The sequence below is a fragment of the Rhinolophus ferrumequinum genome, chromosome 10 (genome assembly GCF_004115265.2).
Source record: "Rhinolophus ferrumequinum isolate MPI-CBG mRhiFer1 chromosome 10, mRhiFer1_v1.p, whole genome shotgun sequence".
Taxonomy (NCBI): domain Eukaryota; kingdom Metazoa; phylum Chordata; class Mammalia; order Chiroptera; family Rhinolophidae; genus Rhinolophus; species Rhinolophus ferrumequinum.
The window spans coordinates 29,305,638-29,325,770 of NC_046293.1; the positions used below are offsets into that span (position 1 = coordinate 29,305,638).

At 36.0% G+C, this 20,133-nt stretch overlaps 1 protein-coding gene across 1 annotated transcript in view; it reads right to left on the reverse strand.

The window, feature by feature from the left end:
- RERG (RAS like estrogen regulated growth inhibitor) overlaps positions 1 to 20,133 on the reverse strand; it is a 96,553-nt gene that overhangs the window by 13,456 nt on the left and 62,964 nt on the right. The window lies entirely within an intron of this gene.

The window sequence follows — 20,133 nt, forward strand, 5'->3', positions numbered from 1 at the left end:
TTCTTATAAGGAAAGAGAAATTGCCCATAAAACTATATGTGTGGTATATTTCTTTCACATATAAACCCAAAACATTTATTTATGATTATAAAACTACCTTTTCAATTTTATATTGTGGCCTAAAAAGTGGGGTAGGTTTATTGTGCATTGATCAACAGTTTAGATCTCTTTCTTTAGTCACATGGTTAAAAACAAATTAAAAAATCAGTGTGAAAATGCTCACATATAAAATTTTTAGCAAAACAATGAATTCAGACATGAAACATCACAAAATAGGTGTCTAAAGTTTGAATTTTGATAATGATTGATAAAGTTGACTTTAAAATGTGGTAATTTTTCCTGTAATGAAAAGACCACTAGATAGATGGTTATTCATACTGCAAAAAACACTCCACATTAAGGATTTTATTAGTGACTCATTAAAACTCATCAAAAGTAGTGCTGATGAAATACTTAAAGTCAGGTTCAGGATCTGGAACTGTGCGAAGGACTTTACATGATCTCAGCCCTCACTTCATCTCTAGGTGGCAGGTACGAGGATTGGTTCCATTTTTCAGATAAGGAAATTGAGGCTCTGAGGGGTTATATTATTTAACTGAGCTCACCTAGCTAGTTAGTGGTTGAGTCAGGATTTGAATCCAAGCAGTCTGTTTCCAAAGCCTGTAATTTATACATTACCCTAAACCGAATTCAAGGCCTAGGCCATCTGGATAACATTTCACTAGAAGATGGGTTGGAGAAAGAGGAGTGCTGAGATTTGTGGACTCTATTGTCCTTAAAAATGGATTGGAAACATGCTGAACATTTTCTTATACTGTATTATAGTTGAAAAACAGTGGTTTTAATATTAAAAAAAATTTTTTTGGAGGGGAGTATCATAGATACTTTAAAAATGGAATGAAAGCTTTGGATCCTTTCCCTGGAACAATAGATGCACACAGAGTCGCATATAATTTCAGCAGGCTCATGAGCCCTCTGAAGACCTGGGATGGCCTTCCTGGGATCTCATCGACCCTAACTAAAGACTAAATGTCTGTTATATTTTATAGCTTACAAAATATTTATCATTAGGGTATTTTTAGTTTTACAGAAATACCTTGTATACAGAAGTTTAAAGATACTCCTTGAAGAAATAAGACTAGTTAGTTGAAAGTTACTGTCAGTCTCTCCCTGTGTTAGAATCAACCGGAGGTCTATATCCCCTACTATAGTGTCTTATATGAGAGATCACAGTGCAAATTGCAACGAGAACCTCATAAAACAGACCATAAGTATACGTGGCTTGGCTGGAGACTAAAAGTAGCGATGTTTTTTCTAATTACAGAGTGTGAGGCTGGATTTGAGCCAAAATTTTTGCAGTGCCTAAAGTAGCAGGCCACTGACCTTACAATACTTCCCACAGTGAGCGAGCACACTGTGTTTTTATCTTCAATTTTCAGTCTGTCACTGTTCACTCTCTAGAGACTGAGTCTTTTTTTTTTTTTTGCATGTAAGAAATAGTAAGCACCAGACAGCAGTAAACATAACTGCAATATTGAAAGAGTTTTACCTTTTCTCAGAATAGGAGTTTTAACTCTACAGATTGCAACCTTCATTTATCTGGCATCTTCAAGAAATGCACTATTAAAATTAACAAATTTTTTACATAACTAAAGTTGGAAGTACCCCAATTGCAAGACCATTTAAACTTCAATTACTTCTCAAAAAAATCTTTCTAAGATGCACTAGATACTCCATCGTCATTCACAACCGAGCATATACCGAACATAATTCAAATCATTTTTAAGTGTTTAGATCTTAGTTAAGAACCTTGATCAGTGCCCTGTGCAATTATGTGGCAATACTTTTAGAAGTTGTAGTGTGGTTAAAGCAAAACAACTCTAGAGTGTTAGGGCTTTTAAGTATTTTTAATTTTTGAATGTGTATATTAATATATTTTTCATGTACACACAAATAAAATCTTTTCCTCTCTCAAATATCATGGCTTTCTCTTTTTTGCCACAGTCACTGAGATGTTCTCTAATAACCTATCTGTACATTTACTTCGTTACTTTTGTTATTCCGAAGACTGATAAGCTATGTTAATAATGCTACCATGTTTGAATTTTGTCTAATACTGGAGTAAATTAGCTCTGGGGTTTGGTTCTAAGGAACTTGCTCGTTAATATAAGCATGATTCTGGTACACCTTTGAGACATAATGTTCGTTGTTGATAAGTGTTCTCTGCTGACTTGTGGGTTACTGGCTCAGTTTCAGAAAGCCTCCTTCCAGTGGGGTAGTGGTGCTGGACTTAATCCATGAAATCTATACAAACATTTTCGATGTTCTTTTTTAAGAGACACACATCATTATTTGGTGGTTGTTTTAACAACTGAATCCCACATTTGTTTAAAAATTCAATCTATTTCAAATGCAATAAAAAACATCAAAAACCATTTTGAAAAACTGACATGTGATGTGTTCATTCTTTGAAACTGTTTTCATCTCTCTCTCTCTCTGTCAGATTATCCATGGAAAAGACAAATGCATTTTCTATTTTTAAGTTTCCAATCATATTTTAACGTAAATTATTAGTCTAAGGAATGAAAGTAATTTTCATTGTGTGGAAAGTAATTTTCAGCTGCAGACGTGATAATCTGTTAAAGGCTCTATTGTTATTTAAATCGTGTATGAGATGCTTAGGTGACATTCACCATTTACTGAGGCAATTATAAAACTTCAATATTATTTAGCACCCAATTTTATTATAATTTCATTATGGCATACAATTTTCATCACTACTCTCATCCCATGCTTTTACCTGTTAATGATAGTACAATCGCTTCCTCAGTGGTGTCCCTTCAACTGCACCCCAAAACCCTTTAAACCTCTCTCTTCTCAGCTGCCAATGACTTTGTTAAAACTTAAACTAACTCATGTCACATCCTCCCTGCTCTCTTCTCATTGGATAAATATTTATTGAGTGCCTACTCTGTACTAGTTCTGTTCTAGGTGTTTCGACTAATCCAGTAAACAATTCATATTAAGATCCCTGACCTTACAGATTTTATATTCAATAGAAGGAGACAGATAAAAAATAAAAATAATAAATTACATAGTAGACTGGAAGTGATGAGTGCTATGGCATAAAAGAAGTAGAGCAGGGAAAGGGGGATTCAGCATTGGGGGATGGTGACCTTGAATTGTTATTTAAGATAGGGTGACCAGGGTAATCCTTACTGAGAAGGCGATCAATGAAAGAGATGAGGGAAACTATCTGGGGAAATAGTGTTCCAACAAAAGGCGACCGCCATTGCAAAGGCCCTAAGGAAGGAATACATGTTTGATATGCTTCAGGAACATTAAGCTGGCCAGTGTGGCTAAAGCAGAATGAGTACTGGCCAGTGCAGTATGAGATGAGATCATTTTGCTGCCAGTCTCCCAGTCAGGCCTTCCATAAATATACGAATTCGACTACTACCCCCACCACCACTAGTAATAATAATAGTAATAATAAAAACAACTGAAATGCCTATACATTATCATTACGATTATTATAATAATTATTTTACTCAATTCCTTCTTTAGAATGTGTATTCCATGAGGACATGAAATTGCTTTTATTCATCACTGTTTTCTAGTGTCTAGAACAGTAGATAATGGCACAGGGTAGGTTGAGTGCTGTGTGGGTGGAGCCATGTTGTGGGTAGGTGGTGAGGTTCTTCAGAGCCTAGACTCTGAAGGAGCTTATATATCACACTGAGGATGTGCATTTTATGCTGAACTCTATGGGCACACAGGGGTTCTGAGTAGGAGGATGGCTCCATTTGATCTGTTTACCTGTAAAAATTGTTTATTGATTAGATGTAGAGAGTGAAGGAGAGGGATTAGTCAATATGGAATAAAGGTCTGGGTGTAGTACTATTCTCAGAGGCAGAATATAGTGGGGAAATGAATCAAAAGCAAGTGAGGTTGGACTTGAACCTGTCGAACATGAGATATTAATGAAAATGTCCAGGTATAGAAATACTATCTATCCATCCATCCATCCATCCATCCATCCTCTATCTTTTCATTCATCTACCCATCTATCATACATTCAATATGTATTTACTGAATGTCTATTATGTCCCAGGCACTGCTTAAACTGTCCCATTGGCAGCTGACATAACAACTTGAAGATGGAGGAAGTGATCATTGCTCGAGGGACACTTTCTAGTGATTGGTAAGTGCACTGTGCATGGTTAAGATGTCCCTTGTGGATAGTTCACAGGAAGAGAAGAGGACTTAGCTTAGAACTCTATTTTCATACTCATAATGACCTGTATTGCTTTCTAAGTCCTCCTCCACCTCAACTCCTCCAACTTTCTAGCTGAACTAAGAAAATTAACAGATCAGCCATGAGAGAGAAGCCATGGGAGAAGATTTGTTCATATAGCCACAGTTTCTGAAGTAGACCCTTTCCCCACGCTCTACCTCAACTGTACCCTTGTTCTATTCTTGTGACAGTCAAAATAAATTGGTATAAAAAACCCTCAAGCCCCATAAAACAGAAATTTAGCAATTTAATGGAAATGTAAAATTAATGCAATGTAAAAGTGAACATTTTATAATGCCAGAAGTTAAAATAAGAAGTAAATTAGTTCCAGATGGGGTCTAGGGATTGCTTTTAAATTATTGTGTTTATTTAAGCCAGAAAATATTGACTTATCCTGTATTCTGACAAAAATATCACCCTGAGAAAGAGTTACAGAATAAATGTCACTGTTCTGTACAAAAAAATTTTCTAAAGATAAATGGTGTAATTTCCAATAATTATTAGGAAAGCATTCATGTCTCTGAATACTTAGCCTTGTAGTCTAGCTTCAGTACATTTCCAGTCCTGAAAATTGACTTACTTTGTTACGAAATGGTAAGGTAACAGTTAATCTGATAGTGGCAATTGTGTTTTATAATGACAAATGAGAATGCAAAAAATAGCAGGACCATGATTTAAAATTCCTAACATGTTTGATAGGAAGTAGAGGTATGGGAAAGCTCATAAAGTATGTAAAATCAAGAAAAAAAATTATTTTAAATTAGAAAGTTAACTTGTATGGTTGAATAACAGTAAGTCTTTTGGAGTTAAACTGAAAGTAGAGACAAGAGGAATTAAGTTTAGAATATGGCAATCAACACATTTGGTTTTGTCTTTTCATTTGTATCTTGAAGGTTAATAAATCAAAAGCTATGGATTCTGTGCCCAAGAATTCAAACCAGTTTTATATAAGTGGAAAACTAGTCTTCATTTTAATTATGAGTGATGCTTAAGAAATAAATTACTAACTTAGAGGTTTAAATTTAATAATTTACAATTTTTTATTTTTAATTAAAAATAATATTTTATAACAAGGCATCATATTTAAATATAATTATTTGTATTAAGTATTTTTCTAAACTTTCAAGGGATATAAAATTTGGATTTTTAACTTTTACTTTTTTCTGGAAGAGAAAACACATGTGTTAATATCTGAATTTTTTCCCCTATGCTTTCATTACTATAGCACTTGAGAAATTGGCAACTGAAAATATTTGGATTTTGTTGGGGCATAAAAGTGAGTCAGACAAAGATGCCAAAAAGCATACAATGGAGAAAAGACAGCCTCTTCAACAAATGGTGCTGGGAGAATTGGAAAGTCACGTGCAAAAGAATGAAACTGGACTGCTATCTGTCACATGTACTGAAATTAACTCAAAATGGATCAAAGACCTAAACATAAGATCTGAAACAATAGAATGCATAGAAGAAAACTAGATACTAAACTTATGGACATTGGATTCAAAGAGCATTTTATGAATTTGACTACAAAGGCAAAGGAAGTAACAGCTGAAATAAATGAATGGGACTATATCAAACTAAAAAGCTTATGTACAGCAAAAGAAACCATCAGCTAAATAAAGAGGCAAACAACTGAATGGGAGAAGAATTTTACAAACACCTTCGATAAGGGGCTAGTATCCAAAATATACAAGGAACTCATACAACTCAACAACAACAAAAAAACAAACAATCCAATTAAAAAATGGGCAGAGGACCTGAATAGGCATTTCTCCAAAGAAGACATACAAATGGTCAATAGACATATGAGGAAATGTTCAACATCAGTAATCATCAGAGAAATGCAAATAAAAACCACAATGAGATATCACCTCACACCAGTTAGAATGGCTATCAACAAAACAAAATAATAAGTGTTGGAGATGCTGTGGAGAAAAAGGAACCCTCATATATTATTGGTGGGAATGCAGACTGGTGAAACCACTGTGGAAGGCAATGTGGAGGTTCCTCAAAAAATTGGGAATAGAATTACCGTATGACCCAGCCAACCCTCTCCTGGGTATCTACCCAAAAAATCTGAAAACATTTATACATAATGACAAGTGTGCTCCAATGTTCATTGCAGTTTTATTTACAGTGGCCAAGACATGGAAACAACCAAAATGTCCTTCGATAGATGATTGGATAAAGAAGTTGTGGTATATAAACACAATGGAATACTATTCTGCCATAAGAAACGATGAAATGGTGCCATTTGCAACAACATGGATGGATCTTGAGATTATTATGCTGAGTGAAATAAGTCAGACAGAAAAAGTCAAGAACCGTATGATTTCACTGATATGTGGTATATAAAACTGAAAACAACAAAAGAACAAGACAAACAAATGAAGAAACAAAAACTCATAGACACAGACAATAGTTTAGTGGTTACCAGAGGGTTAGGGGTTGGTGGTGGTAGTAGATGAGGGTAAAGGGGATCCAATATATGGTGATGGAAAGAGAACTGACTCTGGGCGGCAAGCGCACAATTTGACATATAGATGATGTATTACAGAATTGTACACCTAAAATCTATATAACTTTATTAACAATTGTCACCCCAATAAACTTTAATTAAAAAATAAAAAAAGTGAGTCAGAGTGACTAAGTATCCCAGAGAAGCAGAGGAATATCTTGTATAACCCTACTACATGCCTTCTTTACTGAAGAACCAAGGATCTTACAAGTTACTCAGCTTACACATACCCTCTGCTCCAGACTCATTATGCTTCCTACCTATATGGGCACATATAGGTTTAATAGGCTATGCCTAGGACTCTAGTCTGGGGGGTGTAAGGGGTTACCCGTAGCAGTAGGATATCGCCATTTGTAGCCCCATAACTGCCCCTATTGCTATCTTCATAATCTTATTAAAAAATAAAACGAACATAGAGACTTCAAAAGTCATTGTGTGTATGGAGAACTAGAGCCTGACAAAATAAGGATGTAAGTGAGAGGAATTGTGGGGGATTGGGTTGGAAAAGTTATGAAGAGCTTATAAACCAAGCTAAGGAATTTATAATTAGGCTTAAAATAATGAGAAGCTATTAGAGTATTATAAACACAAAGATGACATGATCACCTCTTTGCTTTATAAAGTGCACTGCTATATCAATGCCAAGATGAACTGGAGGATTACAGGTAAGTCTGAAGACAGTACGAGCTATTAAGGAGCTATTCCAAAACTACAGAAAGAAAAAAAAAGTAAGATAGAATGGTTCCTCCTTCACTTTTATCCATTAGTAAATGTGTCAAGTCACAATTTGAATTACGCAGTATGTGTGGTCTATTCAGTCTGATTTCTGTCACTTAGCATGTGCATTTAAGGTTCTTCCATGTCATATCCTGGCTTGAGAGCTTATTTCTATTTATTACTGAATATTCCAATGTATGGGTATATGACAGTTTGTTTATTTAGTCACCAATTAAAGAACATCTTCATTACTCCCCATTTTTGGCAATTATGTTTTGGCTATAAACATTCACCGGAAGGTATTTATGCCGACATAAGTTATCAGACTTGTTGGGTAAATATTTAGAAGCACAATTGCTGGATTATGGTCAGATTATGTTTAGCTTTATAAGAGACTGCCAAACTGTTTCCCAAAGTGCCTGTACCATTTTGCATTCCCACCAGAAATGAGTGAATTTTCGTTGTTTCACATCCTTGTCAGCATTTCACAGTGTCAGTTTGTTTTGATTTGGGGGAGGGGAGAGGGATTTTTGCCATTCTAATAGCTGCATATTGTTATGTTGCTGTTTTCTCGCAATTCGCTAATGACAAATGATGTTGGGAATATTTTCATATGATTATTTGCCATCCATATGTCTTCGTTGGTGAGTTGTCTATTCAGATCTTTAAAACATAGACTTCATTTTCTTAGAGTAGTTTTAAGTGCACAGCAAAATGGAGCAGCAAGTACAGGGAATTCCCATATACCCCTACTCCTACACTGCACCGCCTCCCTCGCTATACCAAAGTGGTACATTTGTGACAATTGATGAACCTATATTAACACGTCATTGTTACCCAAATTCCATGTTTACATTAGGTTCACTTTTGGGGTTATACATTTTATGGGTTTTGCAAGTGAATAGTGACATATAATCACCATTATGGTATCATACAGAGTCGCTTCACCACTTTAAAATCTTGTTCTATTCATCCCTCCGTCCCTCATAACTCCTGGCAACCAATGATATTGTCTCCATAGTTTTTCCTTTTTCTGGAATGTCATACAGTTGGAATCATATAGTATGTAGCCTTTCAAGTTGGCATTATCCACTTAGTAATATGCATTTAAGGTTCCTCCATGTCTTTTCATGGCTTGATAGATCATTTCTTTTTAGTGCTGAATAATATTCCATTGTTTGGATATGACAGTTTATTCATCCATTCACCTACAACATCTTAGTTGCTTGCAAGTTTTGTCAATTATGAATAAAGCTGCTATAAACATCCATATTCAGGTTTATGTGTGGATATATATATGCAACGCCTTTGGGTAAATATCAAGGAGCACAACTGCTGGGTTGTATGGTAAGAGTATGTTTAGTTTCGAAACAAACTGTCAAACTGTTTTCCAACGTGGCTGTACAATTTTGCATTCCCACCAGCAATGAATGAGAATTCACATCCTCACCAGCATTTAGTGTCAGTGTTTTGATTTTGGCGATTCTAATAGGTGTCTAGTGGTATCTCACTCTTTTTATTTTCAATTCTGTGATGTGGAGCATCTTTTTATGTAGTTATTTGGCATCTGTATATCTTTCTGGTGAGGTGCCTCATCAGATCTTTTGCCCATTTTTAATCACATTGTTTGTTTTCTTCAGTTTGTGTTTTAAGGTTCTTTGCATAGACTAGATGACAGTCCTTTATTAAAATGTCTTTTGCAAATATTTTCTCCTAGTCTGTCACTTGTCTTCTCACTGTGGCCTGACCGTGTCGTTGACAAAGAAAACTTTAATTTTAAAGAGGTTCAGTTTGTCAATTATTTCTTTCATGGATCATGCCTTTGGTGTGTACAACATGCTTTTTAGTACATAAAAAGCCATTGCCATCCCCAAGATCACCTAGATGTTCTCCTATGTTATCCTCTAGGAGTTTTATAGTTTTGCATTTTACATTTAGGTCTATGATTCATTTTGAGTTAATTTTTGTGAAGCGTATAAGCTCGGTATCTAGATTCTTTTTTCTTTTTTGTTTTTTTTCTTTTTTGCTTGTGGATGTCCAGTTGTTTCAGCACCATTTGTTGAAAAGAATGTTTGTTCCATTGTATTGCCTTTACTCCTTTGTTAAAGATGGTTGAAATTATTTGTGTGGCTCTATTTTTGGGTTCTCTACTCCATTCCATTGACCTATTTATCTATTCTTTCACAAATACCACACTGTCTTGATTACTGTGGCTTATAGTAGATCTTGAAGTCAGGTAGGGTCAGTCTTCCAACTTTGTTTTTCTCTTTCAATATTGTGTTATCCACTCTGGGTCTTTTGCTTCCTCATATAGGCTTTAGAATCAGTTTGTCTATATCCACAAAGTAACTTGCTTGGATTTTGATTGCGATTTCATTAAAGCTAGAGATTAAGTTGGAAAGAGTGTCATCTTGACAATACTGAGAATTCCTATCCATGAACGTGGAATTTATTTAGTTCTCTTTGATTTATTTTTATCAGAGTTTTGTAGTTTTCCTCATATACGTCTTATACCTACTTTGTTAGATTTGTACCTTAGTATTTCTTTTTGGGGTGCTAATGAAAATAACACAGTGCTTTTAGTTTAATTGTTCATTGTTGGTATATAGAAAAGTGATTGACTTTTGTATACTAATCTTGTATCCTGTAACCTTGCTATAATCACTTATTCAATCCAGGAGGTTTCTTTAGTCTATTCTTTCAGATTCTTTCAGATGTTTTCACCCTAATTGACACAAGCATATTCGCTTGCTTGCAGTTTCTCTAAGAGTAAATTATTAGACAAAACCAAAATCTAACAGAAAGAATTTTATGTTTCCATGCATCTCACTGGAGTATTTTATAAAAAGATTTCACTTTATACTTCATCTTTTTTATTCCCTTTGTTCTGAAATAAATTAATTTTAAAAATGAACCAAACCATTGTCATGTTCATTTATTTACCATATACATGATCCCAATATGGATGTATGATTGATAAGGCTAATGTGGTGTGATTTGAATGTCAATTATAGACTATTGGTGGTGATTCATTAATTAGTTTCTTTTTCTATTTTGCTTTTCTGGCATTTTCTCTGGATAATAATATTTTAGGTCTTAAGGGGAGAGAAGAGGAGAAATAAAAAATGTAATACCAGTCTCGCTCATTAGATAAAATTGAACTTTCTAAAAAACCACAGGCATATCTTTATACACACTTTCTGAAACTCTATCATCTGTTATGTTCTCTTTTTGAAATAAGTGGCACAGATTTTGATGCATGTATTGGCAAAAGCACACAACTTAACCAGCTCTCTTCTAGCTATTCCAAACTCATTCATTCTTCACAGTGTGGGGTATAAAAGCAATCTGCACCATAGCGGGGAGTACATTTGGATACAGAAAGAATAGAGTGACCTCACAAAACCCTTAGTTCAAAAACAAGGGATGTGGCTCAATGATCTTCTTTGGTACATGCTCTTCCGGTGGAGGGGGGCAGGGTGGAGGGTGGATGGTATATTAAAGTGGTAGGTCATGTTGGTAGCTACTACCAAATTCATTTACCCTGTATGTATACTGGGCTTGTGCTTAAGCCCACTAAAAAAGAATTCAACAGTAATTAATGGTTTCTTTCATAGACTATCTGAGAACAACCACAGAAAAGATAAATTAACTATATAAATATACATTATATATATGTATATATATACGTATATATGTATATATGTATATTATATACGTATATATGTATTACATTATATATATGTATACATATATATACTGTGTGTGTGTGTATATATTATATATATATATATATATATAGTGAGTTTTAGAGTTTGAGACAAATGCTCATAGGTTTAACCCATTTCATTCATTCATGCAACAAGTCTTTACTAACTATAATGTGCATAACACTGAGCTGGTTGCTGAGTAACAGTACTACCCCTGAGTTTTCAGTCATTCACTCATTCATTCATTCATTCAATATTTATTGAGCAACTATAAAGTACCAGGCTCTCTGAGAGAGGTAAACAAACAGACCAAAGTTTCATCCCTGAAGCTTTATGGTCTTTAGATTCCTATACAGGAAGAAAAATGTCAAATCAAAAAACAAGTAAATAAATAATGTGTTATATGGTGATAAGTGCAATGGAGAAAAGTGAAGCAGAGAAAAGAAAGAGGAATGGAGGGATTGGAGTGGTGCACTATTTTAAGAACAGTGATCAAGGAAGTCTTCACTTGTAACATATCATCTTGGTCGAGACCCATAGTGGGTAATGGAGTGAGCCATCTAAATATCAGGGGAAAGAACGTTCCAGGCAGAAGGAAGAGCAAATGCAAAAGCCCTGAGGCAGAAAGACACTTGCCATGTTTAAATAAAAGGAGGCAGCCATTGTGGCCGGAGTAGAGAGAACAAAGGAAAGAGTGGAGTGAGGTGAAGGAAAGAGTAGAGTGGGGAGGAGGTCGTGCAGAACCACGGAGATGAGTGTAAGGACGATGACTGGAGGCAGAGCAACACCAGACCATCATGAGGAAAGAAGTGAGGCAACCTGATTGCTGTGTGGATAACAGACTATGGGGGTAGGGCAAGGGAAGAAGTAGGGAGGACGATAAGGAGGTGATTGTGATAACTGAGATCATGGCAGTCCAAGCAACAGTGGAGGTGGTGGGAAGCAGATTGGCTTCTGGACTGGCTATGTAGTGTGAAAAGAAAAGAGTGAAGAATGACTCCAAGGTTTATGGCCTAAGAAATTCGATGACGTGCAATTTCCTGGAATGAGGAAAGACTGGGTAGAGAAGATTTTAGAAGAAAGATCAGGAGTCAGTGTTGAACAAGATAAGTTTGTGATATCTTTGAGACACGTCAGAAAGATGCTAAAAGACAGTGGGATATAAGAGTCTGGAACTGAGGGCAGAGATCCAGGCTAGAGACATAAATTTATAAATGTCAGTATAAAGATGGTATTTAAAGACACAAGATCGAATGAGGTCACCTGGAGGTGTATGAACCTAGGAGCATCCTGAATTCTGGGGCACCTCTCACTTTGAGCAGTTGGGTTGATGAGATAAAAATCAGGGAAGGTGACTGGGAAAGTGAAGTAGGAGAAAAGCTAGGAGCATTTAGAATTCCAGAAGCTATGAAAAAAATGGTTTTCGTGAAGAAAGGATTGATCAACTGCTTCAAATGTTGCAAATAATTAAGAGGAGGACTGAGAATTGAATTTAGCTGTGTGAAATCATTGACAGTGGACTAGTGTAGATGACAGCTTAATTAGAGTGGGCTCAAGGATTATGGGGAAGAGGAAATGGAGAAGTATGTCTAAGCTTTTAAGCGATCATCGAAAAGTTCTAAATCACATAACAATTCATGGTGATGTACCCATCTTAAATATTTACTAGTCATCATTTTGTTTGAAGACACTATTGATTGAAGACACTATTTGTTTGAAGGCACATTTAGTGATACGTATATTCAGCAACTATTTAGTAGTGTAACAAATACAATTTAAATGTGCAATGTTATAGAAACAAGACTAAAACAAAATGACAGAAAGCTGTAAAATGAGAGTGGAGGATAACGTGGTAAAGCATTTACTTAAGTGATTTTTTTTTTAAGTAGGAAATTTCTTGGATTTTTCTGCCATTTTCTTTTACCTTTAAATCAGACCTTGACCTCCACTCCCCCCAAAGGTAGGTAAACCAGAGCACAAATACAAAGAGAAACCAGATATTTATTCCTGGATTTTAGCATCCCAAAGGCCAAGATCTTGGCATTAACAACCATGAGATTACAACCAGAACCGTCTCCCTACTCCCAATCCCTAAACACCCCAATCCTCAGATGTCAGATAAATACTCTTTCTGGACTAGGAAGAGAGAGAAGAGAGAAAAGCAAGTGAGAGAAATTTTGATGTGGACCTATATCCCTTCCCTTCTAGGGTGAGGCAGTGATGTGGATTTGGAGAAGAAGAAAGGGGCAAAGGAATCCCTACTTAGCTTTTGGACATTTAGAACACAGGCGAACCTCTTCCTACACAGCCTGTCTTGCCCTGAGATACCCCACAGAATCCCCCATGACTAAGGAGGAACAGCTAATGGTATGACCAGGCAGATAAATCTCAAATAGGGCCACAGAGCCACTGGCAAAATAGGACCCAGGGCACATCCAAATCCTGGCTCTGTGGCTCAGAAAGTGCCACAGATGTGCCTTCAAGAGCCAGCGGGCTAGAGCATATCCTACCATCTGACGGGATTTCAATAGCAGATGCACTCAAGTTCATCAGCGGATGGAAGCACAGGGGAAAGGCCACTTGAATACTAGTGTTAGCAGACACCTTCAGAGACGAGCGATGAAGAACTTCCAGTGCTTGATGTAAGCCCATGTATGTTATACCTCACACCAGAGGGTAAAGAGATGGCAGCAAACCCCTGAAGTGGCTGAACTGACCTTTATTAGTCCCCTAAGAAACACCTCAAGTTTCAGACTGAACTCACATCACATGGAGTATTTTAAGTTTCATGTCAAAGCACAGAATAAGATTTGAGATCAAAACCAGGTGTTTCAGAGAAATTTATGAGCCACATGAGACCACAATTGCATAGAAAATGTGTTTACAAGCGCTTTGGGGGAAAATGGGAAATTTAAAGGGAAATATAAATAACACGATGTATTTGAAATGATAAGGACTGGATTTGGATCCCAGCTGTGTTACTTTCCCTCAAACTTCAAGCAGGATAATTATGCTTTCTAATCTCTAGTGTCCTTACTTATAAGAGCAAGACAAGTAAATATACCTTATAAGACTGTTGTGATTATCAAATGCCATAATATATGTAAAAGTGCTTTGTAAACTCTAAATGTTCCAAAATAAAAGGTAAAGGAACTGACATCAGGTGCTACAATGTACCAGCCTCCTTGCATTATGGTAAATTTATATGTATTTTATATATTAATAATATTTTTATATTTAATGTATACTATATAGTAACTATAATGTTATATATTATATTACATTATATTATATTTATTATATTATAAAACCCAGGAATATAATTAATAAATATAATATATAACATAACATAATATATAATACACTGCTATTATCTTGGCATACTTTTTAATGCACCTTTCATTCTCAAGAGAATTTTGTTTTGGATGATAAATTACATGGTCACCCTCTATATGTTTTCTATACAATATCCTTGCAAGGTAAAGTAGGTATTTTTATTTTATTTTCCTAGGTGAGGTAGCTAAAGCTTAAATGACTTCAGTAATTCACTGATGTTCTCTCACAGCTAGGTACGCGGCTTTATCAGAAATCAAATCTAGGTCCACCAATACGAAAGGTTTATCTGTTCTGTCTACTATACCACAATAGAAGGTACGATATTACTCTTTTGATTAGCATTAGAATTATGTGTGTATAAAATGAAGCACTTTCTCTGAAGTGCAGAGCATGGGGCCCATTTAGACTGATAGCAACGAATCAAGAGCAGAGTGAAGGCTAACTAATCCCTGCATTCCTGAGCAGGCGGCCTCCCAAATCCTGTTTACCTTCCATGACTTGGCATTTGCATTGGATTGGCAAGCAGGACAAAAGCATGCAGATGAGCTTGAAGCAAATCAACTTAGAAATGTTAAATTAATAACCCCTCTCTTCAGTTTTATTTTTATTTGTGTTTTATTCAAATATTCTTAAAAGAAAAATCCATATCTCCTTCAAATCTGCCTTTTTCCTGGCATTCTAAAGGTTTTGTGTCCAGTTTATAAATCTAATTTAGTGAAATCTGAAAAAACAAAACAAAAAAAAGGCTATGTTTGCTTCGGTTAAGCCTGGGGATCTCATTTTAACTAAATGAATTCACTATCCCCTGGTAAACACTGGATGAAAGTTATAATTATACTGGTGACCAGAAAGACTTTCTGGCTTTGCTTTACAGAATTACATGACCTTCAGTTAATCTTATATATCAAAAAGATTAAAACTTTGGTCTGAAAATGAACATTATTCCTATTGTAAAATTTTGCTTTAAGCAAAAAAAGCAATTCACAACATTCTTTAAGTAAAACTGGGTGTTTACAAGCCAAATGAGATATATATTTGAGGGAATGGTCTTTAGTCAATTCAGGCTGAACTAAGCTGAATAAAGATGGAGGAAAAGTGGAATCATAACTGGAATTATGTAGATATATTTATTATATATAGTGAGGGCATAAATTAGCTTCCTCTGATACTGATAAAAGATGTGGAAACTGAAACTTTGTTTTAAAATATATGTACACATAGACCCTTTATCTGAAATGATGTCCCCTGACCCAAAACACCTCTATCAAAATGTGATGAACTACTTAGCAACATTCAACTAAATAAGCATTACCCTAGAATGATTAAATGAAGACAAGAGTTGAATACATTAGAAGCTAGATTGTGAGCAATGTATGCACTGAGATGCCGAACAAGAAAGGAGAAACCACTCAACTGTTTTCTGCTTGGGAAAATGTATGTTTATAAAATTGGGGCTAATCCTTCTACAACTTCTATAGGATCAAAGCTACGTCTCAGGGATCGAACAGCATGACTACGAGTCTTGACGTAGAATAGTAATGAAACATGTGAAATATGATCGTAAAGTACATCTGATTCCCTAAGTATAACATAGAGGAGTGTCCGGATCTGGGATCTGCACTCACGGAGAGAGCGGTTAGGTAGATCCAAGACAACACTGCAGAAGTTGAAGGCAGACAGACATACAGCCCAGGAAGTGAGCCCATTATATTCTTAGATAAAATGAACTGAGAGAAAAGAAGCCAGTGGGAGAAGTTTTTTTTTGAAGACAAGTTCACAGGTACATTGAAAACAAATTATAAGTGAATTGTAGGTAATAAAGTTTAAGGATGCCGAGAAGTCTAGGCAGACTGGCCTGCATGGGGACTTGGGGACTTTCCAACAGGACCACTGCAAATGCTAACTGGAACAAAACAAGAGGGGATAAATAAAGAATGCGGGGGGGTGGGGGGGTGTAAAAAAGTGACCTAAAAAACAAACAGCAAATGAAAGAAATGCCTGTAATGGCATGGAAGAATGTGGAGCTGAGTGCTGCAAGAATCAAACTTAAAGGCACTGCAAAAATATTTCCATTCATCGCAGCACAAGACACTTTGTAAGGAATAGTCTACATGTATCAATTACTAAGGAATAAGCTTTAGGTGAGATGACTTGATAAATCAGCCACCGATGCCAAGGGTAGAGGCACTGAGGGGACATGAAGTGAATTATAGGAGGTCACTTTTATTAAACCACTTGTTCCATAAGCATTTAGAAATTTTAAAAAGTACTCAGCTATTCCATCTCCAATATCAATGTGTCTATTTAGCACTGAAATTTTGATCTCTGCATGAACATCAATCGTTTGGACATGGATCCCATTAAATTCATTAGCAGTCCTTTAACTGTCAATGTTGTCTCATAGTGACTGAGAAAAACAGGGCTGTTTTTTTGTCTTTTCTTAAAATCAAGAAAAATCTCACCTGGTTTTTTTTCTATTACTTCATCGCAGGCTTCCCTTATATAAGCTGAAGTCTGATGAATTCGTAGCATTTAAAAAATATATTAAAATGTGTCATTATACTTAAAGCAAACAATATGTATCCATATCTACTATGTAAAAGGGAAACACCATGCATGGCCCTGTTGGCCAGGAAGGGGGATGAACTACAGAAGCAGAAGCCAGAACTCATCCTCTATCTTCACAGTTCTGACGGGAAGGCGGATGTTCACAAACAACAATAGAACACGGCAGGATATGACCAGTGTTATATATGGAAGGGGCAGAGCGTTACTCTATAGTAGAATATGGGAGATTTAACTCTAATGGAGGGAATTCCAACTTTAGTAATCTATCCCCAAATATCTACCGGACAAATGCAGAAAGGTACTCGTACCCAATGATTCCTGTCAGTACTTAGGTTATCTGTACTGAACAATTAATTATCTGCTTGATTGTGCCAACCTGTCAATCACTCTGATACTGGATTTGGAGGAAATGGAAAATAAAATATTTAAAAGAAATATGTATAAATGATATCTGGGACCAGCCTGCAGACTCTCACTACGGCATTAGAATTCTTCCTTCCTGACATACTGTTCCTAAGAGTTGCTACCTACTGACTGGGGCCACTGAGAGGAGTGCATTTTATCACCAGGATACAGGCACTCCTCCTTCTCACACCATGTGCCTTGGTTCTGTGAAAGGGCTCCGGACCTGCTAGGAACAAAAAGGAAGGTAGGGTGGGTGGAGATCTGAGGTTTCTCACTTTTGCTTCTTTCACAACAGCACCTCTAGTTATCATTTTGCACTTCAGAGTAAGATTTCTTCAGGGCAATGGATTTGCTTCTAAGAAGTTAAAAACTGCTAAGACTTTCTAATGTGGGACCTTTCTGTCTTTCTATAATCTCCCTAATTGATAAGGACAAGATCCCCGATCTTAAACAGCTTATCCTGTGTACATACACACAGGTCGTGGGTGACTATAAAATAATGACTATATAATATAATACACTTCCAAGCACACAGCAAGCAAACTATTCTATTCATGAACCACTTTGTCAGAAATACCACATCCTTAGTTTTGATTTTATCCTTTTAAATTTAAATTTCATGATATTTCACTCATACTATAGTATTTATGTTTAAAATGAATCATTTCTACTGTGTACGTAAATTTAAACTCAAGTGCTTTGCAGGAGCAAATAATTATTAACTGATTTTTATTTTTAAAATCCAAAAATTATTTAGATCAAACTATGCCTTTTGTTCTAATGTGTTCTAAAAATAAAAAGTGACCTGTAATTCTCTTATATAGGTTAAAAGTTAACTCGCTGCAGAGTATAAACTGATACAACCATTTTGGAAAATTACATGGCAATATCTACTAAAGCTAAAAATATGCTTCCCCTGTGACCCAGAAATTCTGTTTTTATATTTATCCAGTGGAAGGGCATGATATACACATATTCACCAAAAGTCACATACAAACATTATCATAGCAGCGATATTCATAATAGTCCCAAACTGGAAATCTCACAAATGTCCAAGAGTAGAATGGATACATAGTGATACGCCAATTAGTAGACACTATATACGAAGATTGGACAATTAAGTTCGCAAATTCATCCTAGAAATAGTGCTATATACCTCAACGCTGAATATCGCTATGGTCACATTCAAAGTACTCCCCTTGGGAAGCTATGCACTGACGCCAGTGCCTAGTCTACCCTTCAAAGCAATTTTGGAACTTTTTTTCCAGAATGGCCACAGAGCTGTCATCGTATTACCCTTGATGTCCTGAATGTCATCAAAATGTCTTCCTTTCAATATTTCCTTTATCTTCATGTAAAGAAAGAAATCATTGGGGGCCAGATCAGGTGAGTAGGGAGGGTGTTCCAATACAGTTATTTGTTTACTGGCTCAAAACTCCCTCACAGACAGTGCCGTGTGAGCTGGTGTATTGTCGTAATGCAAAAGCCATGAATTATTGGCGAAAATTTCAGGTCGTCTAACTTTTTCACGTGGCCTTTTCAGCACTTCCAAATAGTAAACGTGGTTAATTGTTTGCCCAGTTGGTACAAATTCATAATGAATAATCCCTCTGATATCCAAAAAGTTTAGCAACATCGTTGCAACAAGTTCCCAAAATTAATTGTCACACCTTGTAGTAACAAAAATGAACAACTTGGATAAATCTTACAAACATAAAACCTAGTGAAAGAACTTAGACACTAAAAAAGGTTATACTGTATACATCCATGTCTGTGGAGTTCAAAACCAGGCAAACCAATGTATGCATTGAGAGTGAACTTAGTGGTTACTGTTGGCGGCATTAGTGACTGGATGCAGGCTTGAGGGGACTTTTGAGGATCTGGACAGTTGCAGTGATGATTTTTCAGGTGCTTTTCTTATGTGGAAATTTGCACAGCTTCAAACTTATGATTTGTGCATTTTTCTGTATATATCTTATGCTTCAATAAAAATGAAATAAAGGAACAAACTAATAGTTAACCTTCCACATTGAAAAGGAGATGGTGAATTTGAGCTTTGTAGCCAGTCCGATCTGAGCCAGGATTTACATGCTAAGGGGTAACTTGCCATGTGACCCCTTGCCATGCTGCACAAGTCACTGAGGATCACAGTTTAATTTTCCTTATTTGAAACAGGGATAAGGATATCTAACTCACAGGATTTTATGAGGGTTAAATGCCATAATGGATATGAAGAACTAGTATAATGTCTGATATGTCATCATAATATATTAATAATAACAGCTAACATTTACAGAGTGTGCCTCATGTTCCCAGCTCTGTTCTAGGGACTTAATTTTCTCCTTAAAACGCTGTGGGGCAGGGCCTTTATTTGACAAAGGAGGACACTGTAGCACAGACTTTAAATTACTCATCCAAGATCACACAGCGATTAGGGGGAAGAGTCAGAATTAAAATACAATCAGGCTACATACTTAACCACTGTATTATCTTACGTAATAAGGACCTAATGAATGGTAGTTATTACTATTACAAGAACAAATGCTGGAGGAGATGTGGGAGGTTATAGGGAAGAATTGAGT